Source organism: Tasmannia lanceolata, unplaced genomic scaffold (genome assembly GCF_043159265.1).
Source record: "Tasmannia lanceolata isolate RefF3 unplaced genomic scaffold, GAP_Taslan_0.1 ptg000002l, whole genome shotgun sequence".
NCBI classification, from domain to species: domain Eukaryota; kingdom Viridiplantae; phylum Streptophyta; class Magnoliopsida; order Canellales; family Winteraceae; genus Tasmannia; species Tasmannia lanceolata.
In genome coordinates, this window is record NW_027518679.1 from 35,495,464 (window position 1) to 35,521,732 (window position 26,269).

The following is a 26,269-nucleotide window of genomic DNA, read 5'->3' on the forward strand; positions in this document are numbered from 1 at the left end:
TGCCACGTTTACATCCTATTCTATTCATTTTCATTTATGGATGTCTTATTTTTCAGATGCCATTACATTATTTCATAAATGCTATGATTCAAAATTTTAATACCTTCATTAAACTAACAAAATGATAAATATTTTGTTGTATAAGAAGGCAGTCACTATGCATAGATGATATTGTATGTGATGGATGGTATCATATGCGGTCAATTAATTTTTTTGGGATCACTTACATTAAAGACATTGTGGGAGTCTCCCTTTCTCTCTGTCTTGTGAACTTTGGATGTTGTTCACTCTCGAACTTTGGTATTCCCCCCCTCTGACGGATAAAATCCCCCCCTTTAACATTATTCGTTAAGTTTTAAAGGCAAAGAAAAATGTTAAAGGGGGTGAATTTCTCCTCAAGCAGTGAACCTTTCTCACAGAAGCCGTTAAAGGGAGGGGGATTTTATCCGTTTAAGAGGGAAAAATATCATTTCCATATACACACACACACACACACACACACACACACACACACACACACACACACACAATAGTAAAAAAACCCATGCGATCCACGAGCTGAGAAAGAACTGTATGGACCACATCATAGGTTGATCCAAACCGTCCATGTAATAGAACAAAACATCAATAGGTTGTGCCCGTAAAACCATTTCCATAGGCTGATCCTAGCCCTCAAATCTATAGAGGTTTCCATACTTAAAAAAGCATAAAGGAGGGGGGTAGGATTGAAATTATGTGGCTTTAATGGGTGCCTTTGTTAAAAAGCATAAAGGAGGGGGTAGGATTGAAAATATGTGGGTTGAATGGGTGCCTTAGTTAGAAAAAGTAAAAAAAAGTGATGTGTAATTCTATTAGAATTTTGGGACAAATTCAAATAATTCTCTCCTTTTCTCTTCGGCTATATAGTATATAGATGTGTGTGTGTGTGTGTGTGTGTGTGTGTGTGAGTAAAGGGATTCTGCGCTCGAGCGCAGATAAGCTTATCTGCACTCGAGTGGAGAAACAGGGGTGAGCCCACACTATTGGGTGATCCAAAGCATTCGTTTGATGGGCCATTTCATGGATAGGGTGTCCACCAAAAATCAGCTCCATTGGGATCATCTTAGGGTGTCCATTTGTGGGGTGAAAAAATGGGCAGATTAGTGGACAAACAGTATCAGGTCATTTTCACTCCCACAAATGGACACCCTATGATGATCCAATGCAGCTGATTTTTGGCACATACCCCATCTATGATGGGGACTTTCAAATGAATGCTTAGGATCACCCCAACAATGTGACCCCACCCTTGTTTCCTTCACTCGAGCTCAGATAAACTATTTGCGCTCAAGCGCAGGAACCCTTTACTCTCTCTCTCTCTCTCTCTCTCTCTCTCTCTCTATATATATATATATATATATATATATATATATATATATATATATATGAGAAAACAGTTCCTACTCCTAGGAGTAGATAGCTTATCTACTTCGTGGGCTTAAAATACTGTGGGGGACACATTGTTTTGTTGATCCAAAGCATTCATTTGATTGGTCCTCACATATATTAGGGTGTGCCCAAAAAATCAGCTCAATAGGATCATCCCAACCCTTCGATTTGTGGAGGCAAAAAATGGATGGGTATAAACCTTCACAAATTTGTTTATTTTTTGCCTCTACAAATTGAAGGGTTAGGATGATCCTATGGAGCTGATTTATTTGGGCAATAGGATCATCCCAACCCTTCGATTTGTGGAGGCAAAAAATGGATGGGTATAAACCTTCACAAATTTGTTTATTTTTTGCCTCTACAAATTGAAGGGTTAGGATGATCCTGTGGAGCTGATTTATTTGGGCACACCCTATTTATGTGAGGGCCCATCAAATGAATGCTTTGGAACACCCAAACAATGCGGCCTCCTCTGTATTATAAGCCCACAGAGTATATAAGTTATCTACTCCGGGGAGTAGGAACTCTTCTCTCTCTCTCTCTCTCTCTCTCTATATATATATATATATATATATGAGGAATAAGGGCACCATTGTTTTGGTGCGTGTAAGTAGTTATAACGCCTCCCATTCGTTTAAATGTTTGGGTCCTGATGAGCACATTTATGTGTGAATAGTAGGTAGGAAAAACATGCATATTTTATGTTTAGAGCACAAAGATCGAAAACAATGAAGAAACGATTACTAATTTAACCCTTATATTTAGGCAAAATGAACTAATAAAGGATTTCTATTAATTATCTAACCTAATTAGAAAACCGAAATCTAAAACCTAAATTGATTGGAAAATTGGATTGGAAAAACTACTCTAAAGTGAATTGAAATTCTATTGGAAAAGTAATTAGAAATCTAATTGAAGCTTTAATTTGATTAAAATATTACTTAGTGTTAGAATCACCATGGGTTTGGATTAGATAATTAATTAAATCACTCTTTTTTTTTTGCATTGGATAGTGTATTTGATAAATCCAATCAATGGGGAATAAGATCTATGGATGTCATTGCCCATGAGTGTTTGATCAAATATACTACCAAATTTTATAAATTATATAAGAAAATATATTTGTTTATCAGCAATTACTCATACGAAAGTGGAAAGCCAATGGCATGAGTGATTGGGATCCAACAAATATAAACCCCTATATATGATGTTATATTATACCATTAATTTTAATTAATCATCTTTCTCCTTCCCTATGGCTTCATCTAAACCCTAAGTAGATGGGTTTAGTTACTCATGGAGAAAGGGAAAGAAGCAAAGAAAAAGAAAAATAGGTAGAGAGTCATTCAAGAAATTGAGAGAAGGGAAAAGAAAAGAAAAATATCTTTAATTAAACTTGAAAGCAAAAATACATGGAATTGGAACTAAAATATAGAGCAAAACAAAAGAAAACTCTGTCTTTTTCTTCTCCTCAAGCAATGGTTGAATTCTTGTCTTGCTTCAAGCTTTGATGTCACCCTTGGATTGAATCTTTGACGGTTGGATTGAGCCTTTGTTGAGAGAAAGAAAAGAAAAGAACTTGAACAAGAACAAGAGAGTGTAAGAGAGAGTAGAGAACAAGTTGAATGAAATTCCAATGGGGAAAAAGATGTGGACGAAAATTTAAGATGGGAATAATTAGAACAAATTAGATGAAAATTGGAGAAGAAAAGAAAAGTAATAGATGAAAGTAATGAAGAAATATTGGGTGAAAATATTGGATGAAAGAAAAATTTGTGTTGTGTATATAGGTAAAGCCAGACCGAACCATCCAAGAACTTCCCAATACATCATGTAGTTGTTGCTTTTTTTATACCATGCATAATTGGTAGAAAAAAAACATGCAAATATAGTGACGTGGGTTACTTCCAATAAAAAAAATCTTTCTTTTTATTCCATGCAAATATAGCAACTTTTTATGCCATTCTCTTTGTTGATTTTCACCGAATATACATGCTTCCAAAAATGGTGCAAATGGGTCCCACTTGTATGCATATGCATGTGCATGTCATACAACCCATGCAAATATAGCAAGTCATTCCTTTTTTTCTTGTGTTGTATAGTCGGTTATGGCCATTACTAATATTCCCATGCATCTTGCCAACAATTGGTAATATTACTTACCTTACACCTTTGCATATTAACCTATTATTAGAAAGCTTTCTAAATTGCACATGCAACGTCCACCACACTCCATTAGCTTTATATTTTAATACGTTCTATTCCTACTCCCCCATATGTCTCTCTCCTTATCCTTTTTACTTTCCAAAAAAAAAAAAACACAATGCTATCACTTGATAAATACACCCCTTTTTCTCTTCCTGAGTTCCATGGAATAAAACAAATTTCACAGAATATGATGGGCTCACCTCTTCTCCATGCTATGCGTCACCAGTGGGGACCGGTCAACTTTTCTCACAGCCCGATTTCCATGTGTAACTACAAATTGATATTGGCACCACCATGGCCAAATTCCAACGTGTAATTCAGTTTATAAAACTAGTGGGCCCCTCCTTTGTTGGTCGCATACACACATACCAAAATCGTGTCATTCTTTCTAGTCCAACAGAACTTCCCATTATAGATTTTATATGGTGTAATTTTGCGTAGTATAGATAGAGAGTTGGTCAATCATGAGATGATCTACCCGTCCATTTTACGGGTCTACTAAGGTTATATCTCAAAATATCATTTCCATTGATGGGACCCACAATTCGGCTTTAGTGTTACTGTGTGAACCTCACCATAGATGATCTAAACCACTTTCATTTAAATGATCTAAACAGTTCATAATGGTAATGCACCGCCCTCTAAATTATTTCCATTGTACAATCTAAGCCATCCAATTAGTGGTTTCCGCTAATATGTCCAAAATATTTTCTATAAAGTGATCCGAATCACTCAACTCAGGGCCCCAAGGTGTTGATGAATCATGGCCAAGAAATCAACTCCATCTGACCATCCAATTTATCCAGTTGTTTGAGCCATATGCAAGTTATGCTCCAAAATAATTTCCATAAGAGGGTCAGCCCACCACAGAATAATCCACTCCGTCCATTTATTAGGCCAAAGCATAAACATGTTGTCTGAAATAAGGAATGACTTGAGATAAACAATTTTTATTAAATAAAAAAATAAATATTTAACGTTTAGAGAAATTAATATATGTATATCACGAAATTTTTTGAGCAACAGCGGTTGTAAGATTTTGATTGCAGCAAGCCAGCAACGTACCTCACAAATTGTAATCGTATACTTGATCTAAGTAGTCTGAAATAAGTTTCAATGAAAACTAACATTAAGCATGTAAGACAACTGATATATAATGACATTTTTGACATGCTACAGAGATGTAACTGTATAGCTAATACATATGTATCTATACATATGTAACGTTAGATCCTATCAACTAGCATTCAATCTGCCCTTCTGGTTCTTCCCCTCTTTACCAGATAATGAGTTTGATGATAGTGGCAACTTGCTCATCAGTAAAGTAAGAAGCAGATAACGAGAGAGTAAGGTAAAACCTATCGGTTGGTAGCCTTAATTTATGATGGGGTTTCATTCCCCCTATGTAATCGGCGCCTCCAGGAAGAGAAAGTTCAAGCAAATTCCCCTTCCTCGTTTTGTCATAACAAATTGGTTGATACATAGTAGTCAATTCCCAAGTATTCTTGTCTGGGGAAGACAGGTCATTGAAGCTATCAAGGGCGGCTAGTTGTGGAAGGTATAGCTGAGAGCCTGGTTCAGCTAGAATAGCGTTAGTAGGGAAGATTTGACTATACAACTATCAACTTGGCGTTCGTTATCGGTGCACTCGTTCCTATATTGCTTTTGTACAACACGACAGGTAGGATCCAATACTAAGACCCCGACAGAGAAATATCATTTTATATACGAAATGAATTTTAGACTTTAAGTTGACCACCCCACCCACGCCAAGGGCAGCGAACGGGAACCGACCGAGAACCCGAACCGCTTGACTGACCTACCTCCAGCTTGGGATGGATGGAACCAATCAGAAGTGAAAATAGCCCAAGCGAAGCCGGGAAGAGCTAAAATTCTAACCTTGTGTTAGTATGGTTTTAAATTTCGGTTTCGGTGGACAACGAAACGAAATTCACAGTGAGTCGAAAAAGTACCAAACTTCGCCGAAACGTTTCAGAAATTTCGGCCGAAACGTTTCGTTTCGGTAAAATTTCGGTGAAACGTTTCGGAAATTTCGGTGAAACGTTTCGGTGAAATTTTTACAAGATTTCGTCCTAAATTTCATACCGAAACCAAAACCGAGATTTAAAACCTTGTGTGTTAGGACCTATGGGCTAAGGGACAGTCTCAGTTAGACAGTTCCTATGGGGCCCCCATCTTTAGAGACAAAGAGGGGCATGAGCTTTTTGTACGTTGATAAGACCATTCACTATTTCTTCAAGCGGAGAGGGGTAGTGACATTGATACACAAGAACTCTTGAAATAGCCGAAGCTAGCTTGAGTAGAGTTGAAGGCAAGAGACATCTCTTTTCAGTTTCCATTAAAGATTTATTATGTGTTCCACGCCCTTTGAGACCTCAAAAAATGACAAATTCGATAAGAGAAGACATCAAGAGATCGAGGCGAGGGCTTCTCTAAGCCTTCCTATCCATCCACTGGAGTCTCGCCCTTTAATTCTTAATTTCTTAATTAAAGAATTAAGATAATTCTTAATTAAAGAATTAAGAATTAATCCTCAAACTCTTTCTTCTCTACTCTGTTCTTTTACACAGAATTACAATCCACTGGATAGAAAAACACTCACTGATATCTAACCCCCTTTTCCTAAGGGGAAAGTAGACGCGAGTATGCGACAGGAGTCCCTCTCCACCTAAAAACCTGATAAAGATTCAAATAGTAGTTTACCGTGGTATCTTCACTTTCGCTTCACAAGAACAAGAGAGACGGATAATTACTGAGTTCCCCATACTGTGGAAATCCCACATGCCATGGACTCTGGCCTAGGGATGTCAATGGATCCAGACGGTCCGATGGATCGTTCGAATCCGAATGTTAATGAACATGATCTAAACATGTGGATAGGATCCATGGGTATATTTCGGACCATCAACTCTGGGGTCCGAAAATTTTTGGATTGGGTATTGGCACGCCACATATGTCCATTGGATAGTTACGATCCGAAATGTTTTGCAATAATACCCTCCAAATTTTGTTAATGCTAACCGTTCTATGAAGGGTATTTTGGTCAAAACCTCTCTTATCACTTGATGAATTGGATGGGAATGCGATTTCACTCATTTCAGTCATTTCATTTCATTCTTTCACTAAGGAAAAGAGAGAGGGGTTTTAGGGTAATTTATTCTTTGATAATAGTTATACATTATATTCATGTATGGAATTTTGATTAGTTTTATTGTTTACAAGCATTATTTTACACACAGATTAAACATAGATAAATTTTTAATTTAGTTGAAGAAAATGCATAGAGACACACTAATAGTGGACTGCCATTCTAACTATTTTTAAAAAAAAAATAATTGTTCAAGGAAATGGTGACACAAGGAGAAGGAGGATCTTTCTTTATCCTCGCGATATTTATATCGCCTCGGTTTTTTCGAGAAAATCAATGGGATTTTTCCATTTCTATATATGAAAATACGACTCTACCAGTTTCTCTTTAAGCAAGGCAAGTCAAAAAGTCCCTTGTGATTCTGAAAGTGCATTAAGGTGAGTGGAACGAAGTGATTCTAACCTTAAAGAGTTGCCGGAGAGAGCCGAGCTATTCCATGTTGTTGTGCCCTACCTGAAAAGGTAGCTGACCCAAGGAAAGGGAGAGAGAACGATGCTAAACGTTTATTCGCACCCACCTTACATAATAGGGCTCCCTAACCCCACAGGGGGAATCCCTAACAACCACAAGCCGTTGAACTCAGTGGGATATAATAGGACACTCTGATGGACGGTCCGAATTAAAATGGATCATGATCATGATGTGGAAAGTAGGATCTGAAGAACAATCCGACTCCGACCCGACCAATAAGGAATTTGAATGGATGGTGACTGTGACATAGGTGGATCCAACCCGAAGTGGATCCGTTGACACCCCTACTCTGGTCTAAGGGTCTTCATCCCCATTCCCTCGCAATTCAGCTCTTTGAAACACTTTGGTATTGCTCCTGGATCAGAATACAAATAATGAATTCAGAGCACATGTAGCCATCTCGTTATCTCCCGGCCGCTTTGAGCAGTAGTAAAAGCAGACACTATCTTTCTTGCAAAAGGCACCATAGTCTTTCTTGTTCAAATATTTATTTGAATGAGATTTTTGATTCCCTTACTTTGTTTGTCCGTGTCAACAAACAATTCAAAATACCTCGACTTTTTCGGAACCACTCCGAAATGCATTTTTATTTTTGTGTCACCGCGATAAATGGGATGGGGGCTAGCCTGCCTAACTAAAGACACGGCCGATAGGTGAAAGAGAATCAACTAGTTTAGTTCTAATCTGAGTAGGCTCATAATAGGGAATACCCTAAACCTGGGAACTGGGGCATGGCCATCCTTTGTTTGCTTTGGGACCCTACAGATCTATTCTTTTTCCTGTTCAAAGATCATCCATTTGTGTCTGTGTTTTCACATCGAGAATTCTTTGCAGATCAAAATAAAAAATTCAGGGCCAATTGGAACCATTAACTATTGCGAATTCATGAACGGTTCTTGGGAATTCAAGGGCTACAAGCCGGATCGCTCACTCATCAGTTTATGCTTATCCCAATGGGAGGTCGACGCGTGGAGCCGGGGAGGCGGATGAGACTATTTCAAGGCTTCAAGTCGAGCCCTCTCCCTTCAATAATGTCGAAGGATCACATGAATCGCCTTTCTAAGATCATTTTGAACCACTGACAAAAAAAGAGGATAAATGGCTATTCTTTGGAAGTTAGGCACGTGACTCGATAGCGCAGGCACAAGACCTTTGAATGCAAACAAAGAATAATAAGATTGGATTTACTGTCGTATTTGAGACAGGGCAACTTCTTGGCTTCACGGATACTGGCCATCCTTCGCACTGACCTACCAAACCATCCAATATAAAGTTGATTTTCAGTGCTGGTTATCCAGTTACGATTTCGACAAAGGATTATTAATCCTTAACTTTTCGAGGAATCCTTCATCAGTGGTTGTGAATGACTGACTCCATACTATCGAGGAACGGATACTATAACAATCAAGGGATTCAATTCTTCGAAAACATCATTAGAAGTAAAGGATCTCTTTTTCTTTTGCCTCTTCCTCCTCATAATCTGAAGTTTTGAATTGCGAGTCCTTCCCCATCCAATTCCTAAAGAATGGATTCATCCTTCCGACATAACTTTTACCAAAAGTTTATTGTGATCTTTTTGTTCAAATAACAGTTAAGGTGCTAAAGCTAAAGTTCCATTAAAGAGTGTTTCCACGGGGTAGAACCTCCTTAAGAAATATAAGGTTTTCATGAGGCTGATCCTGAGCCGCTCTGGCGCGCTTCTTCATTCTTCAATTAGGGGCGGGCTTCTTGTCTTATATACGATGACATACATAGAGCCTACTTCTTTGATCCATTTATTGATCGCAGAATAGGGGGCTGTTCGCCTTTTGAATCACTTCGCTTTCAGAGGTTTTGGTTACATTTGTTCTCTAAAGCGGTCGGCCCCCGCTAACCCGAGCTGGCATTCAAATATTTGTTTGCGAAGGTACTCCTATTAGGTTGAAGACCATGTCAACTGGTGTTCCAATAACTCGGACATCTATTTCAAATGCATATCCTATTTTTGCACAGCAGGGTTATGAAATCCACGAGAAGCAACTGGGCGTATTGTATGTGCAAATTGCCATGTCTCCATTTGGTCTTTTTCTAGGAGGAAGTGGCACTAGATCCCAAGTTTGAATTTTGGTGAGCGCACTCATTTCAGATTGCAGAAGGGAGCTTGACTGCAAGACCCACCCGTTGAGCAGGGACGAAGTCGGCCTTAGTGATCCGACGGTGCCGAGTGGAAGGGCCGTCGTTCAACAGATAAAAGTTACTCTAGGGACCCAATCTAATCTAGTGAACTTGGTTATCGATTTCCTCGATATCAATATCTCTGACTAATCGAATATTTTGATGTACCAATGACCGGCCAATGATCTAATTAGAGGAATTATTGGGACTATAGTCTCGAATTTCTTAATAGCAATATCCATTATAAATAATTCTCTAGCATTTGACTCCTTACTACTCAAGGGTTTAGCCCCATCATAATAACTCTGATGTAATGGCTCTTTTAGGTACTTGAATATGTCCCAATTGTTCTGGGGCATTTACCGATGCCAAGAAAAGACTGCGTTCCGAAAGCCCAAGGAGAACTTTTATAACAAAGTGATGCCATTCGGGTTCGTTTCTATCGATTTCTGTGGCTTTCTCATCTGCTCTTGACAAAGAATGTGCATTGCTTTGACATTGTTTTCTGTGAGGTAATCGATTATTTTGGCCGTATATCGCTCCCATTGCTTGTCCGTTTTTCTTTCTTGGTTGGCCACTCGTCTGTGACTTTGAGACCACTATGGACCCACCATTTGTACAGCATTTTTGAGGGATTTCGTCACTACGGCCTAGGGATAACAGGCCGATCTTCCCCAAGAGTTTACATCGATGGGAATGTTTGGCACCTCGACGCCGCTCTTATCTGTTTTGGAAGGAGCAATAATCAAATAAAGAAAAAAATCAAGATATAAAAACTCAAATATTATTTTGAATCCCATACAGTGTCAGGAAGGCAGGCGTTGGACTCTTTCATTAGAGAAGGAAAGAAGAGGCCTAAGCACGACAGATGCCGTACACTAGAGTGGCAAAGGAAAGCCTCTGGAGCGGGGTCCCCTTCTTGGGCTAAAGCCCTCCTCTAGGGTATTTACTCAAAGGAATTGGATTCAGTGAGTCCATGGAAGGATAAGTGTTCTTTGCTCTAGTAGTTCTCTACCTTCTTAAAAGCGATGTTTCACCGGGGTCTTTTTGCCCCAAAGTCTGCTAGGAGCCGCTTTGAAAGCATTTTTTCGATCGTAACAGAACATTTATTGGTGAGCAAGAGCACTAGAGATAATGCAAGAGTGCTGACATTGAATAAGAATTAAATGTAGTTTACATGTGCTCGATTTACCCTAAATAAACATCATTGGATGTCCAACCATTTCCCCTATTCAATTACCTTTTTACCGTTGCCGTTTGACATTTATATCCCTTATCTTGATTCTAACTCTCAAGTTTGCCTTGTTGATTTGTTTTGTCAAATTCAAATGTGTTTTACTCTGAAATAGTAAATTGTATATACTATGGTTCTAACCTTATATATTTAATATAGAGAATTTATATGATGAAGGGCCTTATAAACTCTTACTCATCATCCCATCCTTGATATTTGATACAACAGCAGGTCCTCAAAATGAGCTGATGTTGGATCAAATATCAAGGATGGTACTTCTATCGTACCACCTTTTCATGTTTATACAGCTACAACCCTACATCATATAATTTCTCTTTAATATATATATATATATATAGACATTATAAATCTTTTATTTCAGGGCAACTTAGGATAAATATTTTCAAAATAAAACACTATTACACAAAATCATGGCTGTAATAACCATAGTCCTGGGACACCTCAAGCTTGTCAGGTCCTATCCCAAAGTTCTTCAACATGTATTGTTCATATGATGCATAGGGGTGCATCGGAAGCATGGCAACATCCTGACTCCCAATGGATTGCACTGGTCTATCACTAACCACTAAGGAAGCTAACTCCATCACTCCAATAGGCCCTCACATAGATAGGATCATCCCAACCCTCCGATTTGTGGATGTTAAAATGGACGGGTATAAACCTTCACAAATCTGTCCATTTTTTACCTCCACAGTTCGAAGGGTTAGGATGATCCTATGGAGTTGATATGCACACCCTATCTATGTGAGAACCTATCAAATGAATGGTTTGGATCACCCAAACAATGTGGGCCCACTGTGTTTTCTGCCGACTGAGTAGATAACTTGTCTACATGATCATGTAGGAACACCTCTCTCTCTCTCTCTCTCTCTCTCTCTCTCTCTCTCTATATATATATATATATATATATATATATATACTAGTAAAAAACCTCGTGCGATGTACGGGCCGACAAAGGACTGTACGGCCCACATCATAGGTTGATCCAAACCATCCATGTGATGGAACACAACATAAATAGGTTTTGCCCGTAAAATCATTTCCATAGGATGATCCTAGCCCTCCAATATAGAGGTTTCCATAATTGTTGTTCCTCTTAAGGTGCCCGGAATTCATTAATATTTTTCAAGGTGTCCGGAATTCGTAATATCATGTAATCTGTTCAAAAAAATCCGTAGTATTTTGTAACATATGCACCCAATCCATAATTTTGTAAAGAAAAAACGCCACCATGTTGACTTTGTGAACAAAATGTATAATAAAAAATTCATAAAGTAGGGTAAAATAAGTATTGTGAAGGGGGTAGGATTGAAAATATGGGGCTTTAATGGTGGGGGCGTTTGTTAACAAAAGCAAAAAAAAGTGATGTGTAATTCTATTATAATTTTGGAAGAAATTCAAATAATTCTCTCCTTTTCTCTTCTGCTATATATATATATATATATATATATATATATATATATATATATATATTATATATATATATATAGAGAGAGAGAGAGAGAGAAGTGTTGAGCGCACCAAAAAAATGGTGCGCTGGAGGCGTTATAACGCCTCCCATTGGTTTAAATGTTTGGGTCCCACATACACGAACCAATGGGAGGCGTTATAACGCCTCAAGATAAGCTCATATCTGAGAATAGTGTTTCTGAGCTAGAGCTCAGATAATCTTATCTCAGCTCGAGCTTAGAAACAGGTGTGGGCCCACATTGTTGGGGGATCCAAAGCATTCATTTGGAAGCCCTATCATGGATAGGGTGTCCATAAAAAATCAGCTCCATTGGATCATCCTAACCCTTCCATTTGTGGGGGGAAAATTGGGCAGATTTGTGGAGAAACAGTATCTGTCCATTTTCCCTCCACAAATGGAAGGGTTAGAATGATCCTATGGACCTGATTTTTGGTACATACACTATCCATGATAGGGCCTTTTAAATGAATGCTTTGGATCCCCCAAAAACATGGATTACATGAGTTTTTCACGCTCAAGCTCAGATAAGCTATCTGAGCTCGAGCTCAGAGAAGCTATTTGAGGTCGAGCTCAGAAACACTATTCTCATATAGGGAAAACTGTTCATGTGCTTGAGCTCATATAAGCTTATATGAGCTTGAGTGCCCAAACACATGGGTCCCACATTTTTTGTGGTGATCCAAACCATTCATTTGCAAGGCCCCATTATAGCTAGGGTGTGTACCAAAAATCAAGTCCATTGGATCATCCTAACCCCTCCAAAAGTGGAGGGCAAAAATGGGTTTGTCGACAAACAGTGTCTGTCCATTTTCTCCTTCACTTTTGGATGGGTTAGGATGATCCTATGGACCTGATTTTTGGTACACACCCTATCTATGTAAAGTCCTTCCAAATGACTGCGTTGGATCACCCCAAAAAATGTGGGACCCATGTTTTTGTGGCACTCTATCTCATATAAGCTATATGAGCTTAAGCTCATAAACAGTTTTCCCATATATGTGTGTGTGTGTGTGTGTGGTTACAGTACATATGTGTCTTAAGCTTATACCGAATGCGGTTAACATGAATCTCGTAACATATTCTGATTTATTTGATAGTCGACAATTAAAATGAGACATTTTCTCGATCTTTGTTATAGCTATTGCAGCAGCTGAAGCAACTATTGGGTCAACTATTGTTTCATCGATCCATCGTAACAGTAAATCAACTTGTATCAATCAATCGAACTTGTTGAATAAATAGTCATAATGATATTAAAAAGACAGATATATAATGTTATATTCACCAATTAAAATTATCATTTATGACTCGTATGACCATGTTTGCTGAAACATAAGAAATCAAAGTATATTGGTCCTCTTTCCTAAACATATCCAGAGGTAAATTGATTATAAAAAAAATCAATTCTGGTAAACTACATATATATATATATATATATATATATAATGAGTGGGAGAGCTAGCTGACTCTATATGTAATGAGTGAGAGAGCTGGCTAACTCTCTTATCTCATCTCCTCTATCTCTTCTCTTCTCCTCTCCTTCTCTTTTGTCATGGAAGATAGAACAAGGAAGCAGGATTTGTTTTCACAGGTGGGGAATCCCGATTCGCGAATCGGATTCAGTTCGATTCCCCAAAATAGGGGAATCCCGAATCCTTTTCACTGGAAACGCAAATCCCTATTTGGGAACCACGATTTCTTTTCCACATGAATCGCGATTCTTCATTTATGGATTCACGTTTCATTGATAATAAAATTCGCGGATTCACATTACCCAAAACCGTGAATCCCATTCCGTGAAATCCGTTTCCCCGGCGATTCCCCGGATATAAACCCATCCCCCCCCCCCCTGAACGGTTTATGTGTGAATGGGTAACTGCTTGAGAGGTTTTCGGGCTTGAGAATGGTTTAGGGGAGTGATATTTATGCCCATTTTGATCACCCCACACCCATCGTCAGTGGCAATGGGTGAGAAAAATTCAGTTGCTTTGATTGCAAAGGGGGCTAATGTACATGATGTGAGAAAAATCCAGGGCTTTGATTGCAAAGTACATTGGCAATGGGTGTCCCCGGTGACTCTCCGGCGAATCCCCGGCGAATCTCCGGCAACTCCCCTACTATTCCCCAGCGATTCCCTGGCGAAATTTCGAATCCCGCTCCCAACCATCCCCGAAGCCTTCGAATCCCGAATTGAATCCTGTTTTCGATTCCCACCCTAGCAACCTTGAGATAGAATACCATTAACAAAACCTTTCAACACTATCCAACTTCAAAATGTAGTCTCCAATCCCCTTGATATCATCTTCATTGTCATTACCCATGGGGATGGAGCTATCTTTGCAATTCCTGCTTATCAAAGGATACGTGGGTTATAGCACTAGTCAGCCCACCAAGAGTTAGATTTTATGTAAATGGAATTTATCACGTGTAAAGAAAATATCAAGGTTTTACCTTGAAGTGTCGAGTTAGCTCTATTAGCTTGACAGTATTTTGTAATGTGACCTTGTCAGTGGCAATTGAGGCAAATGACTTGTTGGACATTCTCCCATCGACTTTGTTGATTTATTTGTCCTCTGCACTCTTTAGGAAAGTTTTTTCTGTGATTTTTTCTTGATGGGAAATGGTTGGGACTTCTTGCATTGTTTGGTATTAGGATGAAACTTCTTTTTTCTTGTCATTTGAGTTTTGTTTAGGAGGCTAAACAACTGAATGTACAACAGGGCAAACAGTGCCCAAAAGGCGGTCAACTTCCATATTCATCTTCTGGATGAATTTTTCATTATCCCAGTTGAAGTTCGACAGGGAGTATATTCTTACAATTTCATCAAATGATTTCGACAGAGAACCTAGAATGGTGGAAACGATGGTCGCATTGTCAACCTCTCTCCAAGAACTCGCAGCTCACGAACCAAGTTAATCAAATACCTTTGTTGTACCCTTATATTGCTTCAGCTCTTTGATTCTGACCATCATGGACATGTTCATGCCAAGCGATATGGAGGAAGTGATATAATCTCTAGAGGGATCCATCAACGCATTTAAATATATGAAATAAAGTGAAACAAAAGTAAAATAAGATTAATAATAACATGGGTATATCTTGAATCAAATAAAGCTGTTCACCAAACCAAAGATGCATAAAAGCACCCTCTATGAATCATCCATAAGTGATTCACTTGCACCCCTGGCTTTGGAAGAGCTTGTGTAGGCATCACCGGTGAGACACGCAGGAGAGGATCTCTTCTGCAACCCTCAAATTCACAGCACGTGAGTCTCTCCAAAGCTTGAACATGAAGTCTGGCTACTGAAGCTCTATGGCACAGGGGACCTGTTTTGTTTGCGAAAATAGAAACCTTACTTTTGAAAACCTCCATTAGAATCACTCAAGAACACACCATAGAAAGAACCCACTGGAGCAAATGAGAGAGCACACCAGATGGGGCTTGGGATGTGGTATTTATAGAGCTCTAGAGGTGTCTTGGCAGGCAGGAAATCATAAATGTTAGTTAAGGATGGGCCGGGTTGACATGGGTTAATAATGATTTAATTGGTAGAGAGGATGAACTTTAGCACACGTGCATGCATGCAATAATTGCATACATTGCACAAGAATTGCAACATCTGGTTCACATGTTTATCCAGACAATAAGTACATACATTGAACAAGAATTACAACTTTTTTTTAATGATGACAAGAATTGCAACTTATAGTTTACATATACCCAATTTACCAAAATAGACACCATTAGGCGTCCAACCATATCCCCTAGTCAATTACCTTGTTACCCTTGCCTTTTAACATTTATATCCCTTATCTTGATTCCAATACTAAAGTTTGCATATGAAATATTTTATGCTAGGGCAACTTAGGATAAATATTTTTGAAATAAAATACTTTTACATGGAAGTGGCTTTAATAATCATGTTCTCGGGACAACTCAAGCTTGTCACGTCCTATCCCAAAGTTCTTTAACATCTCTTGCTTATATCATGCACGGAGTGATCGGAAGCATGACACCATCCTGATCATGGCTTTAAATTTCCCGAAACTTCCCCGAGAAGTTTCCATTTCCATCCCCACCGAAACGAAATCTACATGATTTCCTTTCACGTCATTATTTTCCCTGATATTCAACCGAAATTTTTAAAATTGGATTGAAATCCCCAAAATTCGACCGAAATCTCTAGAAATCGCTGGAACGACAAAAAAAGAAGATATTATTTTTTGCATTTCATTAATGTAGAGAATGATATTTGGTAAGCAACATCATTGAAATGCACAACAAAGTAACCGTATCTTATGCATGGGATGCTAGTTTATCATAGGACTGATAATACCTCATGACGGTTTCTAAGTATGTCATTTGTGCTTATTCTAGCATTTCCCGAAGTTTCATCTTAAAATCTCATCATTTTCATATGTTTTTTTTAAGATTAAATTATTCTGTCATTTCCATATATTTCCATACATTTCTGTGACGACCGAAACCGAAATCGAAATTTAAAACCTCCATCCCAATTTGCAAATAGGCTGCATTTGTCTGTCACTAGCCACTAAGGAATCTAAGCATATCACTCCCATAGGCCTGAGCTCATTTAGGATTACATCCAGTATGTCCATACTTTGCCCTATGATCTCTATCCTAGCGTCGTAGGTGGCCCAAAAGTAACACATTTGCTACAGATAGCTCTATTGTCGTCTAGCATTTTCATGCTTGGTTAGAACATGTTCTTTAAAAGCCACAAAACTTGAAAAACTATTTTATTGATAAGAGTAGGTAAGGCCACCAAAGCTTGCAGTTAATTCTTGAGCGTGAAAAATTCCAATACTAAATTCATTATAGATGGTGGAAAAAATAGCAAAAACGTGCTTGAGATACCAAATAGGAGAGTATAAGAGATTTTATGATGTCCAAAAGTTGGAGACAGGGCTGTCTACCAACTTTTTTTTTGAAAGTTGACAAAAGTATATTTATACTATGAGAATTACATTGGGACCAGAGGTCCCAGCTTGCATTTACATAGTATATCTGGTCAAGAGCATACTCCTAAACCATGAGGTAGAACAAAATTACACCATTTACTTACAATTCCATCATAATAAAGATAACTATTTCTTCCTTCCATTTACAATGCAAAAACTTTCTAAATAAACAAACCAACAAGCTTCCCAACAAACCATCAGTGATTCCATCATAACACGAGACTCCCCGAGGCCAAGTAATGATCTCAACAAAAAGATGCCAGCAAAAGCGAAAGGCCAAGGTCTCTCAAGCTGATGGGAATCTACTTCGTTTCATATGCTCCACTGCTTCCATAATCAAATCGTTGCCTCAATAAGCGAAGGCCAAAGTCTTTGAAGCTTGGTGAAAATCTACCTCGTTTCATTCACTCATACTTCCTCTGGAGAATTTCTAATAAATCAACTCAAACAGTCATTTCACCTAAGAGACTACCATAATAAAATGCCTCAATAAGCGAAAGACAAAAAGTCTCTCAAGCTTAGCGAGGATCTTCACCGTCTAATTTGCTCCCATAATCTCTCCTGGAGAATTTTAATAAATCCATTAAATAGACAACCTACCAACGAAACAACCTCCGTCGCATAACCCTTTGACCATCACCAACAAACCTCACCCGAACACCCAGAGATTACAGCCCTCCTAACAACCTATCATGCTTAGAAAAAATGATAATGCAACCAAGTTTGTCTCCCATCTAAACTCTAATCCACACTTTTAACCGCTAACAGCAGCAAGAGTCTTAATGCAACAGACTCATAACATCCTCGTGTTAGTGGCAGATCTTGTTACCACCAAAATTTCCACCTAAGACTAAAGAAAAGAACAGAAAAGAAGTGACCCTAAAGCAAAAACCCTAAATACAGACTATATACAGAAGGAGGACTGGACTACTACTTCTTGAGAGTATTCAACTCTCACCCCTCTTCTCCATCCACATTTTCTTTTTCCTTTTTCTCTCGCCGGTCCGTTTCTTCCATACCAAGAAACATCTTCTTCGTCGCAACTAATTTTTCGTCATTCCCAATCCCAAACACATTACCAATTGACAACAACTCATCAAACTCATTTGACTCAACCTCCTCCTTTTTTGAAGTTCTGGCCTCCTCTGAGTTCACCTCAACCTCCTTCCCTTTAGAATCTTCCTTCTGAGCAAGACGCGTAAGAACCAACTGACTAATCTCCACCTTCAAAGAATCCCTTGAAACCTTTGACTCCTCATCTGGAGTTGGAACAGGTAGTACCATTTCTAAGTTCTCGATCGCCATCTGCGCTTCCCATCTCAGACGCGTCTCTCTACGCTCCTTTTCCAAACCCTCCTTGAAATGAGGGAGCTTGTAGGCTGGAACACATATTTCTTTAACATCTCGCTTTCCAGTCAACCTAAAGAATTCCTTCGCGTTCTCCCTTGCGTCTTTTTGAATTGTTTCAAGTCCTTCCAGATAGCCATGGATCTTTCTCTGGGAGTCGATGATTCTTTAGAGGCCTTTTTTCATCGTAGACCAAGGTCCTTGTTGGCCTGACAGCCTACTCCTTCTAGAGAGACTACTTTTCCTTTCCTTTCCTTTTCCTATCTCTTTCTTCTCCATCCTCAGATGTAGAGGAGTCACTTGGTTTGTCATAATTTGCCAACATTCTCTGGATTTCTGAAACAAGAGTTTTCTTCTTCTTCTCCTCCCTTGCAAAATGACCCTGAAGATTCCTTTTAAAAATGGAGAGGCCGCATCTCGTAGCTAATAAAATGTTTCTTGATTTTCTAACCCCTACGCATGGAGCTTTTCCAACAAGGAGGCTTTTCTGCTTTCCCTTAGGGTTGACACACTTCCTTAGAGATTGATGTCTATCGGTTAGCGCTATTTTTAATTTCCCTACATCCCTTTTGTAGCCATCATTAACACTATTTTTTAACTGCTTTGATACCGATGCTTTTGCCGACTGCAAGTCTATTCCGTCAGCCACACAATTCCGATTGACCTTCCCTCGAAAGCCAAGTGTCCTTGTATTAAATGTACTCTGAACATTTTCCTATCCATGCTGTCCTTTCCTACCTGGAGATGCCGACTTCCTTACTCCTACCCATCTGACTTTCTTTTTTGTGAGCGATTCAAATTCCAAAGAGGGTTCAAGCAACAACTCTCTATCCTTTGTATTACTCTTAGCGGGATTTTTTTCCATCACTTTTCGGGAAAAGATTGTCCCCCGGCATTAAATCACCTGAGATGCTGACCCCAACTAGTTTGGGAAAAATGCTTAGTTGATTTGAGTTTGAATCACCTGAGATCCGATAGCCGTAATCCTCAGGAGAGGTTGGTATTTCCTTAGCTTTTAACTCTGTAGGATTCTGCCAGTTCTTATTAATGAGTGCTTCTTTAGCCATTGCTTTAACTCCCACTAAATAGGACTTGGGGCTCCACCTTAAGGTTTATAAAAGGCACCACTCCCCCAGGGCCACCACTGTAGAGGATGTCCATGCATGAAGTGTGATATCATAAAATCTAATCCAGATAGACCTTGCACCATTGTTAAACATGGGGAACCAAGGCTAGAGCGAGAGGAGATACCTGCCCAGAGCATCACCTCCTCTACGCAGGATTGAAGAAGCTTGCGGTTTCGAATCAAAACTGAAAAGTATCATGGTAGGGCTCAGAATAATGGGTTTCTTTAACTGAGGTAGAACCCATAATCTTTTAGCCCATGCCCAGACCTCTTCCGGGAGCCATGAACTATTTTTCATACATTCAAGTAAGCAGCTTCTGAGGGCCAACCTGCGATCCACCACCTGTTCCGACGGTACTTCAATCTCCGAAAATCTTTTAGACTCAGATTCCAAAGTGAAATCGGCCTTTTCAACTCTGGGGAGCCCGCCCCTTCCAAAATCTTTTGCCTCTTTTGCCAGCGAACATTTCCTGGAATGGCTACGCATCCCAAAATTATTGTATCCACATCCAAGCATTTCCAGTCACTTTCAACCTTGGTGTGGGAGATGTGCCTCCTGAACCCTTCCATTCTTCTTCCAAGTTTTCTCCTCAATCTGGAATCAGGTCTTCTAAAGAAAGCATCTCCCTCCTCTAATCTCCCAGGAGTTCTGGGGTATGACCTTGGGGAGGACCAGTGGAATCCGATATCACTTCTTCCTTGTCCTAATAGGATCAGGGATCTTCTACAACAAACCCTGTACAATCCTAACGATTGGAATGCCTCTTGAGCTGAATATCAAGATTCAACACTATCTAAATAAGTTTCTTTTAAGTTTTCAAGCCTAAAGCCACAACTACAGATACACACATCAAAGGGATCACCTAAGCCAAAATCCCCCAGGGAGAAGCCTCGGCGACGACCATAATAATCTCTTATTGTCATTGCACTGTTCTTTTAAGCCTCTTGAGCTGAATCACCCTCTTCCTAAGAACATCCGTCCCCAAAAAGAAAAGTATCGACCACACTTATGCATTTCACTTTGTTATGAGATCTTATCATATTGTTCACTCTGAACTCAGGCATATAGCCAGGGCTGTCTACCAACTGCACCTCAAAATTTATCACTGGTCATACGAGTTATCAGAAACCATGTATTTTTTTGGAGCGTTCACTCATTTTCACTCAAAACAAGTGTGTGTGTATGTGTGTGTGTGTGTGTGAGAGAGAGAGAGAGAGAAAACAACTTATTTCAATAGAAGCATAATACAAAAAACCGAACAAATCCCTTGCACAAACCATGTATGTTTTGCCGCTTTGACTCATTCTCACTCTAAAAAAATCCCAGAGAACCGAATAGAAAACCCGAAGCAGTCTACGAATAAAAAAAGAAAAAAAATCTTAAACAAGGGTGTATTGAGTGAAGGAATAAAAACAGAGAGAGAGAGAGAGAGAGAGAGATTTGTGTGTTTGTGTGTGTGCGTGTGTGTGTGTTAGTGAGAGAGAGAGAGAGAGAGAGAGAGAGAGAGAGAGAGAGAGAGAGAGACCTTGGTTGTGCTTCTCCTCACTGATAGTTTGCTGCTCGGAGAAAAATGCGGCACGCATTAAACTACTCCTATCTTCTCGCTGGCAGTTCCTGCTGGGGTTGCTGTGGTCTACTCTGTCGCCGAGACGGGGCTTTCATGGTTGCAACTGAAAGGGGTTGAGGGTTGAGGGTTGAGGAAGGGAAAAGGGATGTCGAGCAAGAAGAGAGGGGGTTGGAATGTGTGGAGAGGGTTAAGCGCAGGGTTAGTATTTTTAGCAAGGGGCAAACGTTTCAGACGAATCCTTGTTGAAACATTTCAACACATGATTCAGCACGTTGAGCTCAAGAATCCATGCAACAGAGAGTATTTCATGTCCCCTGTTTCGCTCGCCATTTCTAGCATCATATCCACAAGTGATTTTTTTTATTTTTTTTGAAAGGGATTTTTACAGAAATCCACAAGTGATTTATTAGTCATATTTCCTCCTAAAAACAAAAGGAGTCTTGTTATTTTACCCTTCGTATTCCTGTATGAATGTTTGCTTCTCATTTTTCTGTTGGCACATCTACAATATCAAGTATAAGAAAATGTTATCTGAGCATAAGTCTCGTGGTGCACTCGCCGAGTGTCATATTTGCAAGTCAATTAATTCTTACTTCTGTTTCTATTATTATTCTTGTAATTTGTGTAGAAAATCACTGATTTCTTTCTATCAACATTATAACTGCTAAAAAAAAAAGAAATCTATTTATGGTCGCCTTCATGTTTGCTTGTCATTTGGCTGTTTGCACATTCACAAAATCAAGTATAAGAAAATAGTATTTCATGTCCCCTTTTGCTCTCATCATTTCTACATCATGTCCACAAGTGATTTTGTTAGGTACATTTCTATCGATGTTATTTTAACTTGTATAGGAAAATCAATATTTTCTTTCTTCCCACTTAAAAACTAGCTATGAATTGTATTTCCTTGTTTGGTGAGCAGGTTATCAGCAAGCGGGAACGAGAACGGTCGCATATCATGAATCTGGTCATGCTGTACGTTGCCGGGTGGTTTCTCGAGCATGTAGAGCCCCTACTTAAAGTCACGATTGTTCCTCGTGAAACAGCGGCACTAGGCTTTACACAAAATGTTCCCAACGAGAACCTCCTAATGACCAAAGAGCAGCTCTTTGACATGACATGCATGACATTAGGTGGCCGAGCAGCTGAGCAGGTAACAATGATGTTTCCACTTCACCCTCTACATCTTTCTAGAACATTAAAGGGATATATTTATACTGAAGTTAGGTAAATTCCAGTAGAAACCTCCCATGAACATTTAAATGGGAGATACACTGTTAGATGGATACTCCACCTAAAATCCAGCACAGCAAACTGCAGAGACCAGACTATTTATTTGTGATACTTCCCCACTACACAAACTACTGAAACGATTACACTGAAAAGTAAACAGGAGAACTAAGGAAGTTGAAGTTCGGGTAAATTTAAACATTATTTGCTGTGTTGTGACAATACGCCTTTTCATTTCTAAAACCAAAAATCATGCTGTTTTTTCTGTGTGAACAGATGTTCTTAATGTTCTTCGGACCCATTTCCTGCTCACTTTGATGTGGGCAACTGGTTGCCTTAATTGGTGTGTTGTTCAAGAACAACCTTGACTATTGCCCACCCTTTTTAAAATACTTTAAAATGTTTCCCTTCGTCAAATTCAGGAGTATTTTTTTACTTTGACAAATTCAAAATCGTTTTTCAACTTTGACACTATACCAGTATCTAAACAAATTCAAGAAAGTTTCTGCTAAATGCTTTTACATCACCCACTAACTAGTAATGTAGGCCTTTATCTTCACCAAGATGAAGTTCCAGTTCCACATTGCTGGGTTCCCTCCATTTCCACATCAAATCCATGTAAGCAGTTCTTTAGCTGTTGTACTTGCACAAACCATTTGTAATGTCATCAATTGCAATCTGAATTCAGTGTATTGAACCATTCTAACAAAGGAAATGACTTGGTTTGCTATTGGGTGCAGGTTTTGATAGGGAAGGTCTCAACCGGGGCCCATAATGACTTGGAGAAAGTTACGAAGATGACCTACGCCCAAGTCGCTGTTTACGGTTTCAGTGACAAAGTTGGGCTTCTGTCTTTTCCGCAGAGGGATAATACGTACGTAATGTCCAAGCCCTATAGCAGCAAAACGGGGGCGATAATTGATAAAGAAGTGAGGGAGTGGGTCGCTAAGGCCTACGAACGTACTTTAGCATTGATTGAAGAACACAAAGAAAAAGTGGCACAAATTGCAGAGCTTCTGCTTGAGAAGGAAGTTCTACACCAAGACGACTTGGTTCGGGTCCTTGGGGAGCGCCCGTTCAAGTCTAGTGAACCAACAAATTATGATAAATTCAGGCAAGGATTCCAAATTCCAGATGAGAAACAATCCCCAGCAGGTGGGATTGTAGGGGTTGACACACCATCATCATCCCATAGGGGGGAGGTGGTGCCGGCATAGGGGAAGAGGTTTTTCGCAAAATTCCCTAACAAATCCCTTTAAAGAAATGAGTTTTTTCAGTCATATTGGTAAAATAATTGTATAAACTCAAACTTCTTCATTGCCTTATAGTATTTATTTGTTTGAAACATCCCAGAATGCAGGTTTAAGAATATAAGTAGGAATTTTTTTTTTCATGGTAGCCAAATGTGGCTACACCTGGTTATGTTCATGCAAGTCCAGTTTACAAAAGTAGGAGCTCAAGCAGTAAAACTTTTATGGCATTTTCTTTAAGGAAAGTGATAAATCGACCCCCATCTCTTATTTTCTTTAAGGAAAGTGATAAATCGACCCCCATCTCTCTCTCTCTCTCTCAGCACTGCCCTATATGGGGTCGATTTAAGATATATGGGGGTTGACTTTTTTTATACTTTTTTTTTAAATATAAAAAAATTGCCATATAAGTTTGACTGCTTGAACTCCTACTTTGTAAACTGGGCCTGCATCATCATAACCAGGTGTAGGCCATGTTTGGCTACCATGAAAAAAATATTCCATGCAAAATCAAAATCCCAGTTGTGAGACATAGTTGAAGGGGAGACGGACCTGAGACTGAGAGGATGTGAGTGAGCGAGGCATGAAAATCTCATAAAACCAGGAAACTGAAAAACGGAGGCTACTGATATTTGCACTACCAAGTTGTAATAATGACACAAACTCACTTTGTCTTTTATTATTTAACAAGCTGACCAGTTATTACAATTCCCAAAGAGCTCTCAACAGGCCATCAACGAGGAAAAGATAAGGTGTGTTTGTGTCAGTATCAAAACATGGGTGCAAATATCAGTAGCCAAAAAGAATTCTAAGTACTTATTTTCTTTTCAGTAGTTTTTAGGGATCTTTATGCGATCTCTACTCCCAGCCACTCAATTCTATACCCCTCACATGTTTGGGGCCACGAATATTTCATGACATAATTTTGTAAGTGATATACTCAGCCCCTTTTCTTCCCTGGGCCAGCCCCCTCTAGTCTATTTATGACCGCATTTTTACACTACAAGTGGCTGGTCAAGGAAGAAAAGGTGTGAATATATCATTTACCATAGTTTTTCATGGGTTCCAAACATGGCCCTACTGTTTTTTTTAATGTTAATGAATCATTAATAGGAAACGACGAATGTACAAGACCGACGGAGATGGTCAGCACTGTAAGAAAAAAAAAACAGAGAAAACTCAAAAGAAACACACGGAAAGAGGAATGAAAATAGCAAAACTCTTGGAGGGGAGGATGATAAAAAAGCTCTAACTCCATTCTTGCAACTCCTTCCCTACACAATCTAACCGCCTCCTGGTTTGCCGATCTTTCACATTATAGAAACGAAATTCTGAGCCTTCTACATGATTCAAAATCTCATTGATCCAGCTAGAGAACCTACATGGATTAGATCAACTACCCTTCAACCACTGTACTACGTTGAAGGAGTCCCCCTCAACTATCACCTTTGCCATGTCGGAAGGCTCAATCAACTTTTAGTCTGCCTCCCTCCAATTGGGTCCCATGTGTCCAACCTTTTCTCTACCCTTCCTACTATTGGGTCCCATTGCTTCTTCCTTAGTCTGCCTCGCCCCAACATTAAATTGCATATACAATGAAGGGAAAAAGTCTATGCTACAACCCAGAAGACTAGCTAGCCCCTCCAACTCCTCTCATTTTAAATAGACACCAAGAATTCTAGATTTGTGGAAATTTGATATTTTCCCTGTGATTAGCTCATAGAACCTTATGATGGCCTTCGGCCTTATCACCTTCTCTACTTCAGGCACACTAAACGCTAGTGTATTGTCAGCAAATTGAAGATCAGATACCTCCACTACGTAGGCACCACCACCTCCTCATCGAGCGAAGCTGATGATGTGTCATCTCCTTGATCCCACACTCCAGAGATTGTATCTCATCTGCAATTTGGAACCCTTTCCTGAACTTATCGTAAATCGTTGGCTTGCATGACTTGAATGAGCGCTCCCCAAGGACCAGAAGCAAGTTAGCTTGGTGTAGAACCTCCTTCTCAAGAAACAGTTCTGCAATCTGAGCCACTTTCTCTTTATATTCTTCTATCAATGCTACAGTGTGTTCATAGGCCTTGGCCATCCACTCCCTCACCTCTCTATCAATTTGAATGTGTCAAAGTAGGAAACCATGTTAAGTAGTTTAAAAGAGGGTGTTCAATAGACAGGGTTGTTTTTAAACAATGGCTGGAGACCAATTAAGGCAACCAGTTATCCAGATCAAATGGATCCGAAGAACAGTAGATCATCTGCTCACTTAGAAAAAACAACATGATTTTTGGTCTTCTAAATTAAAAAGGTTGTTGTCAAAACACAACAAATAATGTTTAAAATCGACTAAAACTTCAAAGTCCTAAGTTTTCTTGTTTACTTTTGAGTGAATCTATTAGTTTTAGTAATATATGTAGTATCAGTGCATATAAATAGATCAATTGATATCAGAAATAAAATGCCAGTAGTCTGGTCTTTGCATTTTGTTGTGTTGAATTTTACCAGTTGTATTCTTCTCACAGAACATCTCCCATTTTTAATTTTCATGGGTGATTTCTACTGGAATTTCCCTAAGGGTGCGTTTGGATTACATGAATCAGGAATC

The 26,269-nt window shown here is 39.2% G+C and overlaps 1 pseudogene; it reads left to right on the plus strand.

Moving 5' to 3' along the window:
- Nucleotides 1–23,628, plus strand: part of LOC143891115 (ATP-dependent zinc metalloprotease FTSH 8, mitochondrial-like) — a 36,214-nt pseudogene extending 12,586 nt beyond the window's left edge.
- Nucleotides 23,629–26,269: the final 2,641 nt, after the last annotated feature.